Source organism: Lactuca sativa, chromosome 4 (genome assembly GCF_002870075.4).
Source record: "Lactuca sativa cultivar Salinas chromosome 4, Lsat_Salinas_v11, whole genome shotgun sequence".
NCBI classification, from domain to species: domain Eukaryota; kingdom Viridiplantae; phylum Streptophyta; class Magnoliopsida; order Asterales; family Asteraceae; genus Lactuca; species Lactuca sativa.
The window spans coordinates 254,741,285-254,764,554 of record NC_056626.2 but is presented as its reverse complement, the minus strand read 5'-3'; positions in this window follow the sequence as shown (position 1 = coordinate 254,764,554).

Sequence of the window (23,270 nt, the reverse complement as noted above, 5' to 3'; positions counted from 1 at the left end):
ATAAGGTTGCGGCCTATAAAATGGCGCTTAATGGGTGTACACTCACACCCACTGCTTGCTTGATTGGTGGAGGGTCGTTAGCCGAACGGGTAGGATAGGGCAACCTCTTCCTCTCATTAAAAGTATAATAAGAAATATAAAGTAACTACACATATTTTAAAATTTCCCAATCCTAGTTACTTTAGGAAAAGTGAATTGATGCAATCCCATGAAATTACACTTTGCACCTTGCTAAGAAGTTAGTGGAGCGTGTGTGGTTTACCGGCACACTAATTGGTTCTAATCGAAGGTGGCAAAGGGTGATTCATTGTTTGTCATAGTTCGATGGAGCGTGTGTGGTTTACCGGCACATCGAATAGGTGATCGTTACAATGAAGGCACCAAGTGAATTTGCATGGTAATTCACACCCGCTTTGTGATCCTCGGCAACCCAGTCACAAACAAGAGGGGCATATCGAGATTTAAACATGCCATTGAATAGTTTCAATGAATCTCATCCGAACCTAGGAATTCTCAAAAACACTTAGGACTAATAGTTTAAGTTTTGTGATGGAGAATTAGTGAATCGTCATTCACTTACCTTCAATTTATTTGCATGTTAGATTGCGGCATCCCTTTTCTAGTATGTAAATGTTATTGTTGGATCCTAGCCCTAATTTTTCTTATTGGGTGATAATTAGGGATTCTTATTCTAATCTATCTTTGTCCTTTCTAATCTTAGATGTCAAACGCAAACAACGCTGCTGCTAGTTCTTTCACGTTGATGAGCCTTTGCCAAAAGGTCACCTTCGATGGAACGAACTTTAGCGAATGGATAAGATACATTCACACCATTGCTCGCTATGAGGATAAGGAGTATGTCCTCGATGAGAAGCTCGAGAAAATCAACCCCGAAGTTGCTACTACCGCCAAAATCACCGCCTTTGGGACTCATGAGCGAGATGCAACGAAGGTACATTGCATCATGATCGCTACCATGAACTCCGAATTCCAAAAGTCCTACGAGGACATGTACCCGTACGAGATGCACCAAGACTTATTGGAGAGATACCACAGTTGAATGGTGTGGCAGAAAGGCGTAATCGAACCTTATTGGATATGGTTCGCTCTATGATGAGTCGTGCTTCACTACCTATCTCTTTTTGGGGGTAAGCCTTAAAGACTGCTGCCCATATCCTTAACCGAGTCCCTACTAAGAAGGTTGCCAAAACACCTCACGAGATGTGGACAGGGAAAGCTCCCTCATTGGCACATATCAAGGTTTGGGGTTGCGAGGCTTTTGTAAGACGAGATACTCACGACAAGCTTGAACCTCGAAGTGAGCGATGTATTTTCATCAGCTACCCGCAGACATCCTTTGGATATCTCTTCTATAGACCGAAGGACAATGTTGTCTTCGTTGCGAGCAGAGGAGTTTTCCGAGAGCGAGAACTCATGAGCCAAGGAGACAGTGGGAGGCAAATCGAACTTGAAGAGATTCAAGAGTCGATATATGAAGGAACCTCTACCGCTGGCATTCAACCCGAGGAGGAAACTCCGGTTGAACCGATTGACGAATCCTTACCTCTTAGATGTTCCGATAGAGTTAGAGTTCATCCCCAGTTTTATGGCTTTCATATTACTACCGAAGGGGACACGTATATTAGTGATGGTACACTAGTAAATCTTGATGAACCTAATAGCTATAAGGAAGCCATGGCAAGCCCGGAGACTGCAAAGTGGAAAGAGGCAATGGATAGCGAGATCCAATCCATGTATGATAACCAAGTTTGGAATTTGGTTGATTACGTGCCCGGACGTAAGACCGTTGGGTGCAAATGGATCTTCAAGAAGAAGACCAACATGGATGGAAACGTACACACATATAAAGCGCGATTGGTTGCGAAGGGCTTTACTCAAACTCCCGGAGTTGACTATGATGAGACCTTCTCACCAGTTCCGAAGATTAAATCTATTAGAGTGATGCTAGCAATTGCCGCATTTCATGATTATGAGATTTGGCAAATGGATGTCAAGACCGCTTTCCTTAACGGAAAGTTGGCTGAGGATGTTTACATGGCTCAGCCAGAGGGGTTTGTGGATCCGAAGCATCCGAATAGAGTGTGTAAGCTTGAGAAGTCCATTTATGGACTTAAGCAAGCGTCTCGCAGATGGAATCTTTGCTTCGATGAGAAAGTCAAAGAGTTTGGTTTTGTACGAAGCGAAGACGAATCTTGTGTATATGTCAAAGCCAGTGGGAGTATAGTTAGCTTTCTCGTTCTATATGTCGATGACATATTACTCATAGGAAACGACATCCCGACTCTGCAGGAGGTTAAGTCCTGGCTCGGGAAGTGCTTCGCTATGAAGGACCTCGGAGAGGCTTCTTCCATTTTGGGAATAAGGATAGTAAGAGAAAGAAGTAAGAGACTAATTGGACTTAGTCAGAATACTTACTTAGAGAAGGTACTAAAACGTTTTAGTATGGAAAACTCAAAGAAGGGAGAACTACCGATACAAAGTAATGCCAAATTGAGTAAGACTCAAAGTCCGAGTACCGAAGCTGCGATAGCAGAAATGAGCCGAGTACCATACGCTTCCGCAGTTGGCTCAATCATGTACGCTATGACTTGTACTCGCCCTGATGTAGCCTTCGCTTTGAGCATGGTTAGCAGATATCAAGGGAATCCTGGCAAAGCACATTGGATTGCGGTGAAAAACATCCTTAAGTACCTTCGGAGGACGAAGGAATGGTTCTTAGTCCTTGGAGGGAGTGATGACTTAAAGGTGCGAGGGCATAGTGATGCCAGCTTTCAGACCGACAGGGACAACTACCGTTCGCAGTCGGGCTGGGTCTTTACCCTAAATGGAGGAGCAATGACATGGAAGAGTTCCAAACAGGAGACCGTAGCTGATTCAACGTGCGAATCAGAGTACATTGCAGCGATCGAAGCGTCGAAGGAGGCAATATGGCTAAAGAACTTCATTGGTGATCTTGGAGTTGTACCTGCCATAAAGGAGCCAATGGAGATTTTCTGTGATAACGAAGGCGCGGTTGCCTTGACCAAGGAACCGAGGGATCATGGTAGATCAAGACATATCGACAGAAAGTATCACTTCATTAGACATCGTGTAGAAGAAGGACAACTCGTAGTAAAGAGGATATCATCAGAAGATAACCCAGCAGATCCGCTTACGAAGGGACTGAGTAGGGTTAAGCACTTGCAGCATGCTAGGAGTATTGGGCTGAAGGATGATATTAGCATAGATTAGATAGTATTAGAAACGTGTAATAGATAAATGTAATTGACATTTGATGATTAAATAAAGGAGTTTTATTTATGAGTAATGTTACTATCTTATGTTAATTGTTTAGCTATTGTTTCATTTTGCATGTTTTGACTTCCAGAATAATTGAGTTTATTAGGAATAATCGAATTGTTCAAATGGTCCACAATCGTTCATATGTTGGGAGTAGATATGATTGAAGATTGTCATGAATTGGTGTGTAGAATGTCTAAATGGTGTTAGACATAGCAAAGGATTTTTGCAACGTTCATGAGTGCTTATCAACTAGTTTTGAGCATTGGAACAAACCCGCGCTTGCTGGAATCACCTTATGGAATATGATATAAAAGGTGATCGCAAGACGATAATATCATATGGTCTTAAAACCTAGATATATGGTTTGTTATTTGTTAATTGATTGTACATTGATAATACGAAAACGCATCAGTAACTCGGTGTTATAAAACGTATTGTTGTGTATAGTTGGTTAATGAATAAGTAAATGCATATAAGTCGAAGTTTATCTGTAACTTTTATATAAGAAGGTAAAAGCGATATCTCGGCCGCTCGATGATTTGATTTGACTTATGTATCGGGCCCGGTCAGAACTGAATTGATGTGTTCGATTAAGTTCTATGTCAAATAAATCAGAGATCGAGAAACCTAAATGCTTGACTAACCATTCCATAGGATTGTCAGCATTATATCTAACAGAGGACTGTACGTTCCCTTATCTAAAGGACAAGATTGATTAGATCAGAGTTGACAGCGTCTTTGAGAGCTACGATTGCAAACCGAATTGTACTTGTGAATATAGTTACTAGACTTATCCAAGTGGGAGATTGTTGGAATAGTGTCTAAGGCTGCAACTATATTAGGCAAGTATTTGACCTGGTTGTGCATGGTCCTTTTGGGTTGTCTTCACCATAGCAACTTGATAGGATGATTTATTAAGTGAGAGTAAATATTATTAATATATTATGAGAATAATATAATGAATAATATATTTGTTATTTGATTAATATAAGTCATAGAATTAATTAGAATTAATTTGGTGACTTAAAGAGGTTAATTAAATAAAGGGGTATAAACTGTCAATTGTTTGATAGTTAAGCTTTAGACTGTAAATCCATTTGGATATGCTATGGACGAATTCTATGAGATATAGGATAGCTAAAATCGTCCAAAGGCTTATCTATGGAAAGGATTTGGATAGCCTTAAAAGAAGATTATCCAATTAGGGTTTAGGTTGTAACCCTTAAGGAGTCTACAAGTATAAATAGACTCCATGGCATTGGGAATTCGACATCTCTCCTAAAGTAAGAGAACCCTGGCCGATTTCCTTCCCTCTCCTCTCTCCTAAATCATCTTCCTTGCTATTGGTGTTTGTAAGCCATTAGAGGAGTGACATTTGTGACTCTAGAAGCTCCAAGACCTCAAGATCAACAAGGAACTCAAAGGTATGATTCTAGATCTGTTTCAATGTTGTTATTTAACCTAATTAGTAATTAGAAGTCTTGGATTCAAAGCATGTTTATTAGAAAGCCTAGATCCAAGCATTAGGGTTTTGCATGCGCACATAGGAAAGTTCTTATGGCTAAAACCCATCAGTATCTGGTATGGCCTTGGGGAAGGTACAGGTAGGTGTGGAAGGTAGTATTGGGCCCGTACAACTAAAAGCACATGACTTGTACCCAAAAAAATGTCTGTCCTGGAAGCTCTAAGGATTCCGGTGAGGAGGAACCCCTTCGAACTTCCTTATCAATTTATATCATGTGGTATCTTTTTAAGTTGAGGATGGTGATGATCATGCGAGGTTCGGGTTTAGGATCAAGATTGGGTTCAGGATCAGGCTCTAGTTCAGAGCCCATTATTGAGAGGCTGCACGATCACATCGCGGCTGAGGTTATTCGTGGCATCCTTGATGCTACCCTGGTGATTTTCGGTATCGTCAAGGAGGGGATCATGGAGATTATAGAGGAACGGCTCAGGTCCTTTCGAGTCGAGATTGTAGCAGGTCAGGTTGGGACTCGGACTCCCTTATTTCGGGAGTTCAAGGTGTGTGGTACGTGTCACACCCCCAACTCGGGACGACGGAAACGATCGGGGGCGAAGGACATCATATGTAGTATCACAACACATGCATCATAGTAATCAAAGTAACAAACAACCATTACATTAATATTAAAGTGTTTACAAAGTATGCGATTCACAACAGATTGACTCCAAAAGTAAATAACAAAACAAGACATGAAGCTACTATACTCCATCTTCTGAATACCAGCGCGCGTACCTGTCTACTAGTTTCCTGAGAATACAAGTTATTTTGAAAGAGTAGATCAGCATTTAAGTTGGTGAGTGCATAAGTATTTTAGTTATGAAAGTAAACTATAAGTTCTTTTGAAAAGTTCGCCTGTTCCTTCAGAAAATCCTAAATTTTCTAATGTGATGAAAGATAAGTAAAAATGACTCTACAGTTCCTTCTATGAGTACTAAATGGATACAAGTTATATACAAATTAGAGTAAATAGACAATTAATTGTGTGAATCTACCCTAAGCCCACAACCAAACAAGGAACAGGAAATGAAGCGGAAGTCACACATCCCATTGTTTGTTAGATCTTCATTGTATACAACCCTGGCGTATTCATTTGGTACTTACGGAGTTAATTGCAATAGCTCTTTTATGCTTGAAGAAAACAATCCTTAAGAAAATCATATATTTCTTTTAGTAAAAACGGTAACCACAATAGTTCCTTTTATAATCACTTAGTTTATAGTAGTTATATATAATCTAATATCGAACGGACAGTTAAATGTGTGAATCTGCCCTAAGTCCACAACCAAACAAGGAATAGGAAGTAAGACGGAAAACACACATCCAACTGCCTGTCGGATATTAATTATATATAACCCTGATGTATAAACTAAGGTATTATAGAATTAAGCACTAAAGGTCCTTTAAGTTATATTGGTTTAATAATGCAAATCAAACCTTTTATAGATAAGTTTCTAGTTTCACTTAATGATCTATCCGAAATGTATGTTTTTGTACTAGAAAGCAGTATACTGAATTTGTATGCTATGACCTGACCTATACCTGTTACACCCTATGATTACTTGGTGTATACAGGATATATATATATATATATATATATATATATATATATATATAGAGAGAGAGAGAGAGAGATAAAGAGAGAGAGAGTGAGAGCTAAGATTGAATAGATAATAGACTGTATGAATCTACTCTAAGCCCACAATAAAACAAGGAACGGGAAATGAAGCGGAAAGCACACATCGTACTGCCTATCGGATCCTACTAGTATATATCCTTAATGTATCCACTAAGGAATCATAAAGTGTAACATTATAGGCCCCCTTCTAACTGAATGTTCATGTTACTAGGAAGTAGATTACATTACTCGATGTGAGAATATCACTATATGAATGTAATGGGAAAATGAAAGTGTACAGTAATGTTGTATAAAGTAAATACTGAAGCAGTAACTACTTTAAAACCAATTTGTTAATTAAGGTTAAAATGTGATGTGGTTATACCCATGCTGATTGACTAGTATTTAACAAGACGACCTGCTGACGTCGAAACTGATGTGATATTTGTCACCCCCAGACCTGACGGCCCAGCTGTAGATAACAGCGAGGTGCGAGATTGTCAGTCCCGTATATATCTATACACACAATGTTCGCTCTCCCTCCAGGAGACTCTGGTTACAAAACGCGACAAAACAAGTGTATTTCTATGTCGTGAATGTTGGAATAGTGTCTAAGGCTGCAACTATATTAGGCAAGTATTTGACCCGGTTGTGCATGGTCCTTTTGGGTTGCCTTCACCATAGCAACTTGATAGGATGATTTATTAAGAGAGAGTAAATATTATTAATATATTATGAGAATAATATAAAGAATAATATATTGTTATTTGATTAATATAAGTCATAGAATTAATTGGAATTAATTTGGTTACTTAAAGAGATTAATTGAATAAAGGGGTATAAACTGTCAATTGTTTGATAGTTAAGCTTTAGACTGTAAATCCTTATGGATATGCTAGGGACGGATTCTAGAAGCTAGGATAGCTTCAAAATCGTCCAAGGCTTATCTATGGGAAGGATATGGATAGCCTTAAGAGAAGATTATCCAATTAGGGTTTATGTTGTAACCCTTAAGTAGTCTACAAGTATAAATAGACCCCATGGCATAAGGAAATCGGCACCTCTCCTAAATCAAGAGAACCCTAGCCGATTTCCTCCCCTCTCCTCTCTCCAAAATCATCTTCCTTGCTATTGGTGTTTGTAAGCCATTAGAGGAGTGACATTTGTGACTCTAGAAGCTCCAAGACCTCAAGATCAACAAGGAACTCAAATGTATGATTCTAGATCTGTTTCAATGTTGTTATTTAACCTAATTAGTCATTAGAAGTCTTGGATTCAAAGCATGTTTATTAGAAAGCCTAGATCCAAGCATTAGGGTTTTGCATGCACACATAGGAAAGTTCTTATGGCTAAAACCCATCAGTGGTATCAGAGCCTAGCTTGGTTTTCTTTAAATTGTTGCTTGATTAACTGAAACAAACCTGCAAAATTTGATTTTTTAGTTTCTGTGTCATGGACTCGGCGAGTTTCAAGGTGGACGCGGCGAGTAGGCCTGACTCGGCAAGTCCCCTTGTGCACTCGGCAAGTCCAGGCGTCAGGAATGGCCAGATTCGAGATTTTTTTCATAATTATCTTATGGAAACTTACCTTAATCATAATAGATCAATCTAAATCCGATTTTTTGATATATATGACTATTATCTTGATCTAGTTAAAGGTATTTATCAACTAATAAAATATTTAATTTCCTTATATGATAATTAATTAATTATTTTGGTAATTATCTTTCAAAGAAATCTTGAATAAAATCAAATATAGATAATTAGGATATTAATTGTTAATTGGAATTATTTGTTATTTGATCCTCCATGTTTTAAATGTTTAAAACTTACCCACAAGTTTTGAAATTTATATTTGTGATCAAAAGTTTTAATTTAGACAACTTAAATTTCAAACCCTAGATTTTAAAAGTTTAAAATACAACCCTATACTAATATGATATTACTAGAATAATATACATATGTATAACTAAATGCTAGTCTTACCGTTAGTAGGCCTCATTCACGAAGCCGATCTATAAGGTGGGTATAAGGTTGCGGCCTATAAAATGGCGCTTAATGGGTGTACACTCACACCCACCGCTTGCTTGATTGGTGGAGGGTCGTTAGCCGAACGGGTAGGATAGGGCAACCTCATCCTCTCATTAAAAGTATAATAAGAAATATAAAGTAACTACACATTTAAAAAAAAAAAATCTCAGTCTTAGTTACTTTAAGAAAAGTGAATTGATGCAATCCCATGAAATTACACTTTGCACCTTGCTAAGAAGTTAGTGGAGCGTGTGTGGTTTACCGGCACACTAATTGATTCTAAGCGAAGGTGGAAAAGGGTGATTCATTGTTTATCATAGTTCGATGGAGCGTGTGTGGTTTACCGGCACATCGAATAGGTGATCGTTACAATGAAGGCACCATGTGAATTTGCATGGTAATTCACACCCGCTTTGTGATCCTCGGTATCCCAGTCACAAACTATAGGGGCATATCGAGATTTAAACATGCCATTGAATAGTTTCAATGAATCTCATCCGAACCTAGGAATTCTCAAAAACACTTAGGACTAATAGTTTAAGTTTAGTGATGGAGAATTAGTGAATCGTCATTCACTTACCTTCAATTTATTTGCATGTTAGATTACGGCATCCTTTTTTGTAAATGTTATTGTTGGATCCTAGCCCTAATTTTTCTTATTGGGTGATAATTAGGGATTCTTATTCTAATCTATCTTTGTCCTTTCTAATTGTAGATGTCGAACGCAAACAACGCTGCTGCTAGTTCTTTCACGTTGATGAGCCTTTGCCAAAAGGTCACCTTCGATGGAACGAACTTTAGCGAATGGATAAGATACATTCGCACCATTGCTCGCTATGAGGATAAGGAGTATGTCCTCGATGAGAAGCTCGAGAAAATAAACCCCGAAATCGCTACTCCGGCCGAAATCACCGCTTTTGAGACTCATGAGCGAGATGCAACGAAGGTACATTGCATCATGATCGCTACCATGAACTCCGAATTCCAAAAGTCCTACGAGGACATGTACCCGTACGAGATGCACTAAGACTTATTGGAGAGATACCACCAAAACGCGAGACAAGAGCGTTATGAGATTTTCACCAACATGATTTCCGCTAAGATGGGTCATGGAGAATCTCTTACCGTGCACCTGCAAAAGATGCAAAGGTATGTCGACCGCCTTCGCAAGTTAAATGTTGACTTCGGTGAAGACTTGGCGATCGATATGGTGCTTCACTCTTTGCCTCCGATGTACAACCAATTTAGGATGACCTACCACATGAACAAAGAAGAGGTCACCCTAAGCAAACTCCAAGGTCTCTTGAGGGTCGCTGAGAGCAACTTCAAGGACAAGTCTGTTGCACCTACTCCCAATCCGCCCGATGCTCCTGTCTTGGCTATTGGTCAAGGAAAGGGAAAGAAGAGGAAGGCGTCATCGAAGAACTATCGCAAGGTGAAAGCCCGAGATGGTGCCTCTTCTAGTGGGACCAAAGTTGATCCCGCTAAGCCCTGCCCTAACCCAAAGGAGGCAGTGTGCCACCACTGCCACAAGATAGGACATTGGAAGAGAAGCTGCCCAGATTACCTGCAAGCAATCAAAGAGGGAAAGATCAAGCCATCTTTCGCATGTATATACGCAATCAAATCTAACGATTCTAATCATGCTATTTCTTGGGTTCTTGATACCGGTTGTGGTTATCACATTTGTTCTAATGTGCAGGGACTAAGAAGAAGTAGGGATGTGGAGCAAGGAAGGATCAATCTAATCATGGGGAACAGAAGATCGTCGCCTGTGACCAAGATTGGAGTGTATTCTTTAGTGCTTAGGAATAGTTTGGTTTTAGATTTGAACAATTGTTGCTATTCGCCAGAAATGGCTAGAAACATCATTTCATTTCATGGTTATATAGACAAGGATTTAGATTTTCTTTTAATAATGAGAATGGTTCTATTTTGGCTTATCTAAATGGTGTCTTTTACTTTGAAGCTATACCATGTAATGGAATATATGAAACCGTTATGATTGTTGATAACTTAGGAAATGATGTTTTGAATATTGATTCTTCCAGTATGGATAAAGCATCCTTGTGGCATTGTCGTCTTGGACATGTCAACAAGAAACGCATAGCCCAACTCCAAAAGGATGGAGTGTTGGAGTCATTCGACCTTAGGGAAGATGACACATGCGAGTCTTGTTTGCTTGGAAAGATGACTAAGTCACCCTTCACGAGTACATGTGAAAGGGGCGAGGGTCTATTGGACCTAATACATACCGATATATGTGGACCGTTTAGATCAACCACGAAGGATGGGAACCGCTTCTACGTGACTTTTAACGATGATTATAGTAGATATGGGTATATCTATTTAATCAAGCAAAAGTCAGAAACCTTTGAAAAGTTCAAAGAGTTCAAGAATGAAGTGGAGAATCAATTGGGCAGGAAAATCAAGATGCTTCGATCCGATCGAGGAGGAGAGTACCTAAGTCTTGAATTCCACGATTATCTCAAGGAGTGTGGAATAGTTTCACAATTGACGACTCTTAGGACACCGCAGTTGAATGGTGTGGCAAAAAGGCGTAATCGAGCCTTATTGGATATGGTTCGCTCTATGATGAGTCGTGCTTCACTACCTATCTCTTTTTGGGGGTATGCCTTAGAGACTGCCGCCCATATCCTTAACCGAGTCCCTACTAAGAAGTTTGCCAAAACACCTTACGAGATGTGGACTGGGAAAGTTCCCTCGTTGGCACATATCAAGGTTTGGGGTTGCGAGGCTTTCGTAAGACGAGATACTCACGACAAGCTCGAACCTCGAAGTGAGCGATGTATTTTCATCGGCTACCCGCAGACATCCTTTGGATATCTCTTCTATAGATCGAAGGACAATGTTGTCTTTGTTGCGAGGAGAGGAGTTTTCCGAGAGCGAGAACTCATAAGCCAAGGGGACAGTGGGAGGCAAATCGAACTTGAAGAGATTCAAGAGTCGATAGATGAAGGAACCTCTACCGCTGGCATTCAACCCGAGGAGGAAACTCCGGTTGAACTGATTGACGAATCCTTACCTCTTAGACGTTCCGATAGAGTTAGAGTTCATCCCCAGTTTTATGGCTTTCATATTACTACCGAAGGGGACACGTATATTAGTGATGGTACACTAGTAAATCTTGATGAACCTAATAGCTATAAGGAAGCCATGGCAGGCCCGGAGTCTGCAAAGTGGAAAGAGGCAATGGATAGCGAGATCCAATCCATGTATGATAACCAAGTTTGGAATTTGGTTGATTATGTGCCCGGACGTAAGACCGTTAGGTGCAAATGGATCTTCAAAAAGAAGACCGACGTGGATGGAAACGTACACACATATAAAGCGCGATTGGTTGCGAAGGGCTTTACTCAAACTCCCGGAGTTGACTATGATGATACCTTCTCACCAGTTGCAAAAATAAAATCTATTAGAGTGATGCTAGCAATTGTCGCATTCCATGATTATGAGATTTGGCAAATGGATGTCAAGAACGCTTTCCTTAACGGAAAGTTGGCTGAGGATGTTTACATGGCTCAGCCAGAGGGGTTTGTGGATCCAAAGCATCCGAATAGAGTGTGTAAGCTTGAGAAGTCCATTTATGGACTTAAGCAAGCGTCTCGCAGATGGAATCTTTGCTTCGATGAGAAAGTCAAAGAGTTTTGATTTGTACGAAGCGAAGACGAGTCTTGTGTATATGTCAAAGCCAGTGGGAGTATAGTAAGCTTCCTCGTTCTATATGTCGATGACATATTACTCATAAGAAACGACATCCCGACTCTACAGGAGGTTAAGTCCTAGCTCGGGAAGTGCTTCTCTATGAAGGACCTCGAAGAGGCTTCTTCCATTTTGGGAATAAGGATAGTAAGAGAAACAAGTAAGAGACTAACTGGACTTAGTCAGAATACTTACTTAGAGAAGGTACTAAAACGTTTTAGTATGGAAAACTCAAAGAAGGGAGAACTACTGATACAAAGTAATGCCAAATTGAGTAAGACTCAAAGTCCGAGTACCGAAGCTGAGATAGCAGAAATGAGCCGAGTACCATACGCTTCCGCAGTTGGCTCAATCATGTATGCTATGACTTGTACTCGCCCTGATGTAGCCTTCGCTTTGAGCATGGTTAGCAGATATCAAGGGAATCCTGGCAAAGCACATTGGATTGCGGTGAAAAACATCCTTAAGTACCTTCGGAGGACGAAGGAATGGTTCTTAGTCCTCGGAGGGAGTGATGACTTGAAGGTGCAAAGGTATAGTGACGCCAGTTTTCAGACCGACAGGGACAACTACCGTTTGCAGTCGGGCTGGGTCTTTACCCTAAATGGAGGAGCAGTGACATGGAAGAGTTCCAAACAGGAGACCGTAGCTGATTCAACGTGCGAATCAGAGTACATTGCAGCGAGCGAAGCGTCAAAGGAGGTAATATGGCTAAAGAACTTCATCGGTGATCTTGGAGTTGTACCTTCCATAAAGGAGCCAATGGAGATTTTCTGTGATAACGAAGGCGCGGTTGCCTTGACCAAGGAACCGAGGGATCATGGTAGATCAAGACATATCGACAGAAAATATCACTTTATCAGACATCGTGTAGAAGAAGGACAACTGGTAGTGAAGAGGATATCATCAGAAGATAACCCAGCTGATCCGCTTACGAAGGGACTGAGTAGGGATAAGCACTTCCAGCATGCTAGGAGTATTGGGCTGAAGGATGATATTAGCATAGATTAGATAGTATTAGAAACGTGTAATATATAAATGTAATTAACATTTGATGATTAAATAAAGGAGTTTTATTTATGAGTAATGTTACTATCTTATGTTAATTGTTTACCTATTGTTTCATTTTGCATGTTTTGACTTCCAGAATAATTAAGATTATTAAGAATAATAGAAATTGTTCAAATGGTCCACAATCGTTCATATGTTGGGAGTAGATATGAATGAAGATTGTCATGAATTGGTGTGTAGAATGTCTTAATGGTGTTAGACATAGCAAAGGATTGCTGCAACGTTCATGAGTGCTTATGAACTAGTTTTGAGCATTGGAATAAACCCGCGCTTGCTGGAATCACCTTATGGAATATGATATAAAAGGTGATCGCAAGACGATAATATCATATGGTCTTAAAACCTAGATATATGATTTATTATTTGTTAATTGATTGTACATTGATAATACGAAAACGCATCAGTAACTCGGTGTTATAAAACGTATTGTTGTGTATAGTTGGTTAATGAAAAAGTAAATGCATATAAGTCGAAGTTTATCTGTAACTTTTATCTAAGAAGGTAAAAGCGATATCTCGGCCGCTCGATGATTTTATTTGACTTATGTGTCGGGCCCGGTCAGAACTGAATTGATGTGTTCGATTAAGTTCTATGTCAAATAAATCAGAGATCGAGAAACCTAAACGCTTGACTAACCATTCCATAGGATTGTCAGCATGATATCTAACAGAGGACTGTACGTTCCCTTATCTAAAGGACAAGATTGATTAGATCAGAGTTTGACAGCGTCTTTGAGAGCTACGATTGCAAACCGAATTGTACTTGTGCATATAGTTACTAGACTTATCCAAGTGGGAGATTGTTGGAATGGTGTCTAAGGTTGCAACTATATTAGGCAAGTATTTGACCCGGTTGTACATGCTCCTTTTGGGTTGCCTTCACCATAGCAACTTGATAGGATGATTTATTAAGAGAGAGTAAATATTATTAATATATTATGAGAATAATATAAAGAATAATATATTGTTATTTGATTAATATAAGTCATAGAATTAATTGGAATTAATTTGGTGACTTAAAGAGATTAATTGAATAAAGGGGTATAAACTGTCAATTGTTTGATAGTTAAGCTTTAGACTGTAAATCCTTATGGATATGCTAGGGACGGATTCTAGAAGCTAGGATAGCTTCAAAATCGTCCAACGCTTATCTATGGAAAGGATATGGATAGCCTTAAGAGAAGATTATCCAATTAGGGTTTAGGTTGTAACCCTTAAGGAGTGTACAAGTATAAATAGACCCCATGGCATAAGGAAATCGGCACCTCTCCTAAAGCAAGAGAACCCTGGCCGATTTCCTCCCCTCTCCTCTCTCCTAAATCATCTTCCTTGCTATTGGTGTTTGTAAGCCATTAGAGGAGTGACATTTGTGACTCTAGAAGCTCCAAGACCTCAAGATCAACAAGGAACTCAAAGGTATGATTCTAGATCTGTTTCAATGTTGTTATTTAACCTAATTAGTCACTAGAAGTCTTGGATTCAAAGCATGTTTATTAGAAAGCCTAGATCCAAGCATTAGGGTTTTGCATGCGCACATAGGAAAGTTCTTATGGCTAAAACCCATCAGTGAAGTGGTGGTTTCACATTATTGTTATCTTGTTCTTGTTATAGTATGTATGTTCCTTCGTGTTCTAGTTATAGTATGTTTGAAATGACTCATGCATGAACTGACTCCTGTAAGAACTGACTCATGTAAGTTTCATTGTTCTAGAAGTAGTAAGTAGTAACCCTCTAAACTATACCTATTATAGTTTACTAGTATGTTTGATTGAACTATTATTGATTTGAAGAAAAGACTCAATCATCTACTGATTTAAGCATGTACTTTAAAAACGGAGTTTTATAAACAACAATCTAACATCTTTTTAAAAGAGCTTTTGAATTGATTTGATCAGTTACAAAAGCATAAGAACTCCTTTGATGGTTATCACAGGTAAATATTAACACAATACTATTGTGTTCAACTTGTATTCCCCCCTTCAAAATATTTTAAAAATTTTAAAAGATTGTTTATAGGGGTATGAACTCACCTTATGTGGGTGATTCAATTGAAGATTCAAGTAAGGATGATAAGTTCCACGAATGAAGTCCCGAGGCACAATCAATTCCTAAATGACATATATTGATGCATATAGGCATGAAATTAGTGAATCTAACTACAAAGGTGATTGAGAAACAACCTAGGATGCAAGAATAACTCACCAAAAGAGTGCTAGAAGCATATAGGAGGCCGATAGGGTGTTCACGGCCCAAAAAGGAGGGTTCACGGCTGGGCTTGAATGGTTCACGGCCCAATGGAGGTTCATGGCCCAAATTGATGAATGCTTCATGGCCCACATGATGAACACATGAAGGGTCCACGGCCCAATCTTGAAGATCCTTGAGGAAAAGTGATGTAAAGATGATGAATCAAGATGGAAAGGTAAGGGCTTTCAAGGAGCAACAAGAAGAGATGAGACACTTAAGTTTTTGGGGTGAAATGAGAGCCTTTGTTGGATGATACGTGAGAGGATATGAGAGGTTTTCGGCCAAGAGAAGAAGAAGTGAAGGAAAAGTAGCTAAAACTCATCTATATACCATGAGTTCACGGCCGTGAACATGGTCCTTGGTCGTGAACCTCACTTGTTGAGGTTTTATGGCTTAAATGTTATTCTAGGCTCTTGGATCTTACGTGGTTTACTTTTTAACACGCAACCCTTACGCACACTCGGTCTAGAAGCCTATAAGTTTGACCTTAAGTTGATATATTTGACCTAATCCAATAAAAAATTCTGGGTTGTGACATTGCGCCTGAGTTCTTTGGGGTTAGAGACCCCATCACTAGCCGACACTGGGTGGCAGACATGGAGAATACCCAACGCATGAGCTTTTTCCCCAGGGCGGCAAAGGTGGGGTTAGCGTCTTGTATGTTGAGGGATCGGGTGCGATACTGGTGGGAGGAGGTTACCCGCAAGGTGGGATCAACGGGTGTAGGTGAGATGACTGGGGAGGAGTTTGTGCGGAGGTTTGATCTAGATTTTGCACCAGCCATTGACGTGCAACGATTGGTGAGGGAGTTTCAGGATCTTCAACAGATGACAGAGACTATGGCAAAGATCATCGCCAAGTTCATAGAGAGGGCGCTTTTGGTTCCATAGTATGTTGCGGATGAGTAGATGAAGAAGACGAAGTATCATTCCATGATGAGGGATGATATCCATGAGTTTGTGAGCTTTTCAGGGTGCAAGACCCTGAATGACTTGGTAGAGAAGGCCCGAGAATAGGAAATTGAGTTGGAGCTCCGAACAAAGCAGAAGCCAGAGCAGGTTTAGGGAGCAATAGGTCAGGCTAAGAAGCCTAAGACCTCCGATCCTCCCAGCAGGGGCCAGTAGGGTCAGGGTCGATGTGCCAAGTTCGGTAAGCCGCACAGTGGGGCATGTGGTGTGGTAGGCTCGACATGTTATGCTTGTAGCCAACTGGGCCACATGAGGAGGGATTGCCCCAAGAAGGGCTTGATTTTTTTTCACTAATGGTCGTCCGGTCAAGGCGGAGGCTCCTATGGTGAAGAGCCTCGCATTTCAGTTGACTATAGAGGAGGCCCGAGCATCACCAGACGTCGTGACTGGTATGTGATCTATTTATGTCTTATTTATTTTATTGTTATGCTCATGTTGTTATGATCTTGTATAGGGACCTTTTTGGTCAACAGATTGTCGGCTCATGTTCTTTTTAATTCAGGGGCTACCCGATCATTTGTATCTCTTTCGCTTAGCAAGAAGCTTTGAGATGTCTCGAAGACTTTGGATTCCCCGCTCAAGGTATAGATTGTTGATGAGTGCATTGTGAGCACTGCGAGGGTATTTCGGAGGAATGTCTTGAATTTGTTTGGCGAGAGGTTTCCTATTGATTTGAATCTGATTCCTTTGAGAGGATTGAAAGTAATCATCGGGATAGACTGGTTGGGGGCCAATGGGGCCATGATAGATTGCGAGCATCAGCTGGTGAGAGTTCGAACCCCAAGTGGGGGAGAACTGGTTATCCATGGAGAGAGAGCCTCGCATGGGCCAACCCTCTGTTCGGCTGCGAGGGTTAGGAGACTCCTTCAGCAGGGTTGTTCTGGGTTATTGACTTATGTATCGGATACGAGGGTGGAGGACACGTCAGGGATAAGCGCAGTACCTATTGTTCGAGATTTTCCTGCTGTATTTCCAGAGGAGTTGCCCAGGGTGCCTCCCGAGAGGCAAGTGGAGTTTTGTATTGATTTGATACCTGGTGCGGCTCCGATAGCCAAGGCGTCATATCGTCTAGCTCCGCCTAAGATGCAGGAGTTGTCTACGCAGCTTCAGGAGCTTCTAGACAACGTATTTATTCATCCGAGCAGTTCCCCGTGGGGAGAACCGATCCTGTTCGTGAAAAAGAAGGATGAGTCACACAGGATGTGTATTGATTATCGGGAGTTGAACAAACTAACTGTGAAGAACCGTTATCTGCTTCCGAGGATTGATGACTTATTTGATCAGCTTCAAGGTGCTTCTTGGTTTTCCAAGGTTGATCTTCGGTCGGGGTATCATCATATGAGGATCAGGGATGAGGATATACCAAAGACGGCTTTTCATAACTCGTTATGGTCATTACGAATTTGTGATGATGCCATTTGGGCTCACCAATGCTCCATCAATGTTCATGGATCTCATGAAACGGTTTTGCAGGTCGATGTTGGATCAGTCTGTGATCATTTTCATTAATGATATCTTGGTCTATTCTAAGACCAAGGAGCAACACGATCAGCATTTGAGAGGTGTATTGTGTCACAACTAGCAAGTTAGGGTTTAAGATGTGAAGCTTGTTCACAACAAATTCCTCTATGTAACCTTGTTGCATCTTATTGATAAAATTCAAACTACAATTTTATTCGAATTCATACGTGCATACATTGTGATTCAAGATGAAATAGCCTCATGCAGGCCCAAAACTCGATCCAATAGCTAAACCCATTCAATTTTGGGCCTTGCTCCAAGAATTCTCGGCCCAACACCCTATTGGGCCAAAAACTTCTCCTTGGGCGTTATTAGGCTGAAAATTCCTCTTTGGGCCTTATTGGGCCGAAAACTTCTCCTTGGACTTTAGTGGGTCGAAAACCCCTTTCTTTTGGGCCTTCCATTGGGCCGAAAACCCCATAATTTCAGTTGGGGATTAGAAAAAAAATGCAAGAAAAGCGGTGACACCTCATTATTATCCCACATATTTCAAAGCCTTTACCTAGCATGTATCCATGCAATATTATGGACCAACATACTCCCATGCAAACATCCAATCAACAAAGTCAACCCCCCTCTCTCTTGTATTCATTCAAAACACCCTCCACACACAGAAAATACTTCCATTTTCTCAATTTGCTCTCAAGAAACTCCCCTCTCTTGCTCGATCTTCATCACCACCACAAGTCGGTTCTAGGCATCTTGGTAAGTTCTTTATGAAACTCAACGTTTTTTGTTACATATTTTTGCTAAATATCATTCCATTCACCCACCATTTTCGTTTGTGTGACTCTTAGAGCACCATCCATTTTCGAGTGGTCTTTAAGCTACACAAAGCTAGGCCCAAGAACTTCTTCTTCTTCCTACCAAACAAAACCAAGGCGAGCTTCATACCGCTACTTTTTCATGTTTTCTTCAAGTTTTTGGGGGGGGAATACAAGTCACAACACCAAAACATAATCTAAACGTAAACATCAGCTTTCAACAGAAAAGTTATGGTCTATTCACGGACTGTTTTGACCATCTTAAACATAATATTTCAAAATTGTTCAATCTGAAAATAGTTCAGGTTTATATCTTTCTAAAGACTACTCGCACACGTTCATACGATTTTCTACAGTTAATGGCGATTTTTACAAAACTGTCTATCATTTCAGAAATGATTTCGTACTAGTCTGTGAAGATGAAGATTTTCACATGGGTTTGAGACCACTAAATATTATAATAAAATTATGAACAAAGTAGACTCATTTTCTAAACTCTCAGAGTTTACGGATCTAAATTTCGAAATACGATGATTTTTCTATAATTTTTTTAAAAACATGGACAGAAAAGTCAAAAACTAAAAGTTGTCTTTATCATACTAAAGGTTCTTATACTTGTGTTAGATGTAAGTTTTTAAGATATATTCTTTCAAAACATCTAGACATGTTAGCTTATATGTATTTATATATATGATTATATAAATTGTCTTGACAAACAAACATAATAAACTATAATCGGTATAGTTTGGAGGTCACAAACTATACTTTTCAAATGAACACATAATTATTTAAAGGCAAAATTGTCTTATTTTGCAAGTAAAAGGGAGTCATAGTTCACGTAAATCTGTTAATGCTCTTCTGAGACTTTTTTTCACCGTACCTACCTTGCGTACACCGTAAGTCCTGTAGTTATAACCAATGTCTCGTGGAAGGAGAGCGAGGTAATTGTGTATAGATCTATACGGGGTTGACACCCCCACACCTGAGTTGTTCACTATAGGTAGACGGGGCCAGTCTAGGGTGACAAATATCTTACCAAAATCAATGTCTGAAGAACGTCATGACAAGCATATCAATCACATCAAGCATCGTTATAGCGAATCATGTAGGGAATAACAATACGATTTTGGTTTACGGGAAGCTTACACTTTATCGGTTTTATTAAACTATAAAATTGCAAATCATTTTTCAAGTATTCAGTCTCCTACACTTCCAGTCTTAGGGTTTAAGACTACAATTTTCTTACATCAGAAAATATCGGATTTTCTAGAAACCTTCGCGTTACTTTTACAAACAAAAAGATAACAAAGGACATGCATGCATATATTCACAATTTTGGAACGAGATTTACAAATCATTGTCATAGAAAATATTGGATTTTCTGAAAGTACTACGAGAACTATTCTAAACAAGTGCAAAACCATTTTTATACAAAAATGCTTATGAACCTACCAACTTTTTAGTTGACGCTTTTCAAAACGACTTGTATTCTCAGAGAACAAGTAACAGGTAATCAGCTCTGCTATGAGATCAAGTAGGGCGACTCCATGAAATTTTACTTCTTGCCACTTTTGTGTAACTGATAAACAAGTACAAAACGTAAACTATGTAAGTGTGTATTTTCAATGTATGTCGCTTGGAATGATATGTTTCATTCGTATTCAATTGTTATGATATTGTACAATGACGTCATCCGCCCCCGGACGCCGTCCTGGTTCGGGGGCGGATGAACTTAATCATTTCAGAAATCGGTGAACTGGAATAAACAAATCTGTTTGCGCAATTATCTATGAATTTAAGATGTAATTTGTCTAAACCAAAGTACCTAAAGAGATTTTTCTTCGGTCAGTTTATCGAGATTTAATGTTTAATCAATTGTTTGAGATGTAATTCCATAAAACCTTTCTTTACTGCTTTCGTGTGTTTTGTGTAACCTATAATCAAACATTCTAAATAATTCACTACCATTCCCCTTGTGTTCGACACCCTTACTTATCAAAACTATATTATACTCGATCGAGTTCACTGTCTGTAGGGTGAGGTTTAGATGCGATAAACTATGAATTATAAATAAAGAACTATTACATTAAATATACACATCAAATTTGACGCCATTGCTGGAGAACGGTTTTCAATTAATTTAGTTTATTTGATTATTCGTTATTTGTTTTTAATTTTTAGCTTTATTTTATTTTATTTTTATTTTCGTTGATATCATGTCACTTGTCGGGAAGGTATTCGTTGTTATTTACAGGAATTTGTGATCTTACACATTGCTTGGTAAGTTAAATTGAGAAAATAAAAAATGTTGATAATTGGAAAATCATTCTCAGTCAATCATTTATTTTTGCCGCAAAAGCCTCCAACGTACTGGTAGAAATGGAAAATGAATACACATGTGTTATCCAACAAAACATGTTTCCTTAGACGTTAATCATTACCTCAAGACAAAATTGCAAGAATTGTCCCTGTGGTATTTCAAAATTAACAACTTTGGTCCAAAATGGGTTCGGCTTGCAAGGATGGTCCAATAGTTTCGTTTTGTTGAGAGTTTAACCCAATTTCCTATGAGCTTTTTTATAATGACGGATTTGTCTCTTATTATTTTATTTTATATTTTTCTTTTATTACAACAATTAAAAATAAAACAAAAATATAATTTCTCTCTCTCTCTATCTATCTTTCTCTCTCTCTCTCTTTCTCTCATCTCTCAGATGTCGAACCCATCTCCATCACCTTCACCTGCAAATAGAAAGTGCTTTCTTCTTGAACACCGTCTCTGTCTCTATCACTTTCACACCACCAAATCAAACATCATCAATTTTCTTCTTGATTCAAACCTACAAATCGAGAGTTTTCTTCTTGCTTCAGACTTGTAGATATAGAATCAAACAAAAGCCCATCACCACATGTTTATCGTTTATCTTTATCCCCTGTTTTGTTCATGATGTTTTCCAAAAACGTCCCACATCAAACTCTTTCTACACAATTCATACATCTTACTCTTGTAAGACTTAACATTTGGAACAATATCTCTCTTTGGAATTTGATTGAACAAGTCTTGATTCAACATTGTTTGTAGAACAAAAGGCAAGAAGAAGAACAACCAAGGAGGCCACCGGAGCAGCCCCCTCGTTGTAACAATCGCCCGACAATGAATACGAAGAGTAAACCCACAGAGGGTTGTCGGTCTCGACGGACCCCCTTGCACCTCATCACGCTTTCCCTGCTTCACCGGAGCTCTCGTCGATCTGTCTTTCATTGAATCGCATACAACCACCCCCAAATCAATACAAGAAACATATAGTAGGCAGTTGCAATTCAAATCGTTTTAAGAAAAAAAACTGACACTAGCCAGCCCTATAACACCCAAATTGAAAATCAGAAATCTAGGAGGTGAAGTAAGAAATCCATTTTATTTTAAGAAACTTTAGGGAAGTGGAATTGGACCTGCTTCTTTTAATAATCAGACTATTTTTAATGATGTTGGCCCCCTAACAATGGAGTCGTCCACCACCACCGGTTTTCCCTCTAAAACCGCTCTTACTAGTGAAAGCTTTAATTTCACCCCAAAATCACGAATCCTTTGAGAGGGTTCATTGAATGTCCGACTATCACCGCCACCAGGCCGAAATATGGGATTGCAATCACCACGTCATAGTCGACCGAAGACTCTGTGGCCATGATTTCCCCAAATTGACGACGGAATTCATAGACGGTATTCTCAAACACGACAGAGCTAGATAGAGAGAAATAGATGTGTTCGAAGATACATGATTTGGGTTCTGGGTGTGGCATTAAACGGAGGGATCACATGTCACCTTTATCGACAATTAAAAATTTACCTGAGTTCACTTCTCTTTCGTATTTAGCTTCGATGGTTTGTCCACGAATTTACAGGAAGATCGAATGGAATTACTTGTTGTATTTTGGAGAGAGAGAGAGAGAGAGAGAGAGAGAGAGAGAGAGAGGGGGGGGGGGGGGAGGGAGAGATTTTTTCCTTTTTTTTTAATTTCTGTAATAAAAAAACTGAAAGGGGAAAATACCAAGGGCAAATCTGTCATTATAAAAAGGTTTAAAATTTTTACACTAAACTCGCAACAAAACAAATCTATTGGACCATCCTTGCGAGCCAAACCCATTTTGGACCAAAGTTGCTAGTTTTGACATACCGCATGGACCATTCTTGCAAATTTGTCTTACCTCAATATATATATAAAAACATAATTTTTTTCGTTTTTTTTTAATTTTTAAGGAGTTAATATTATCGAAAAATGATTTTTAATATATTTATTGATACTTATTAAATACATATTCCTAATTACTTGTTGTATACCTCTCATTTAACATTTTTCTCAAATCAAAAGAGTATATTATAAATAAAATGATGTATGAATAGTAGCACAAAAAATGCATTGTAAAATGTTATATTTCAATTGGAAGAATATTCAGAATTTGCAAATATCAATACAAAGAAAACTTGCATTGTGAAATGTTATATTTC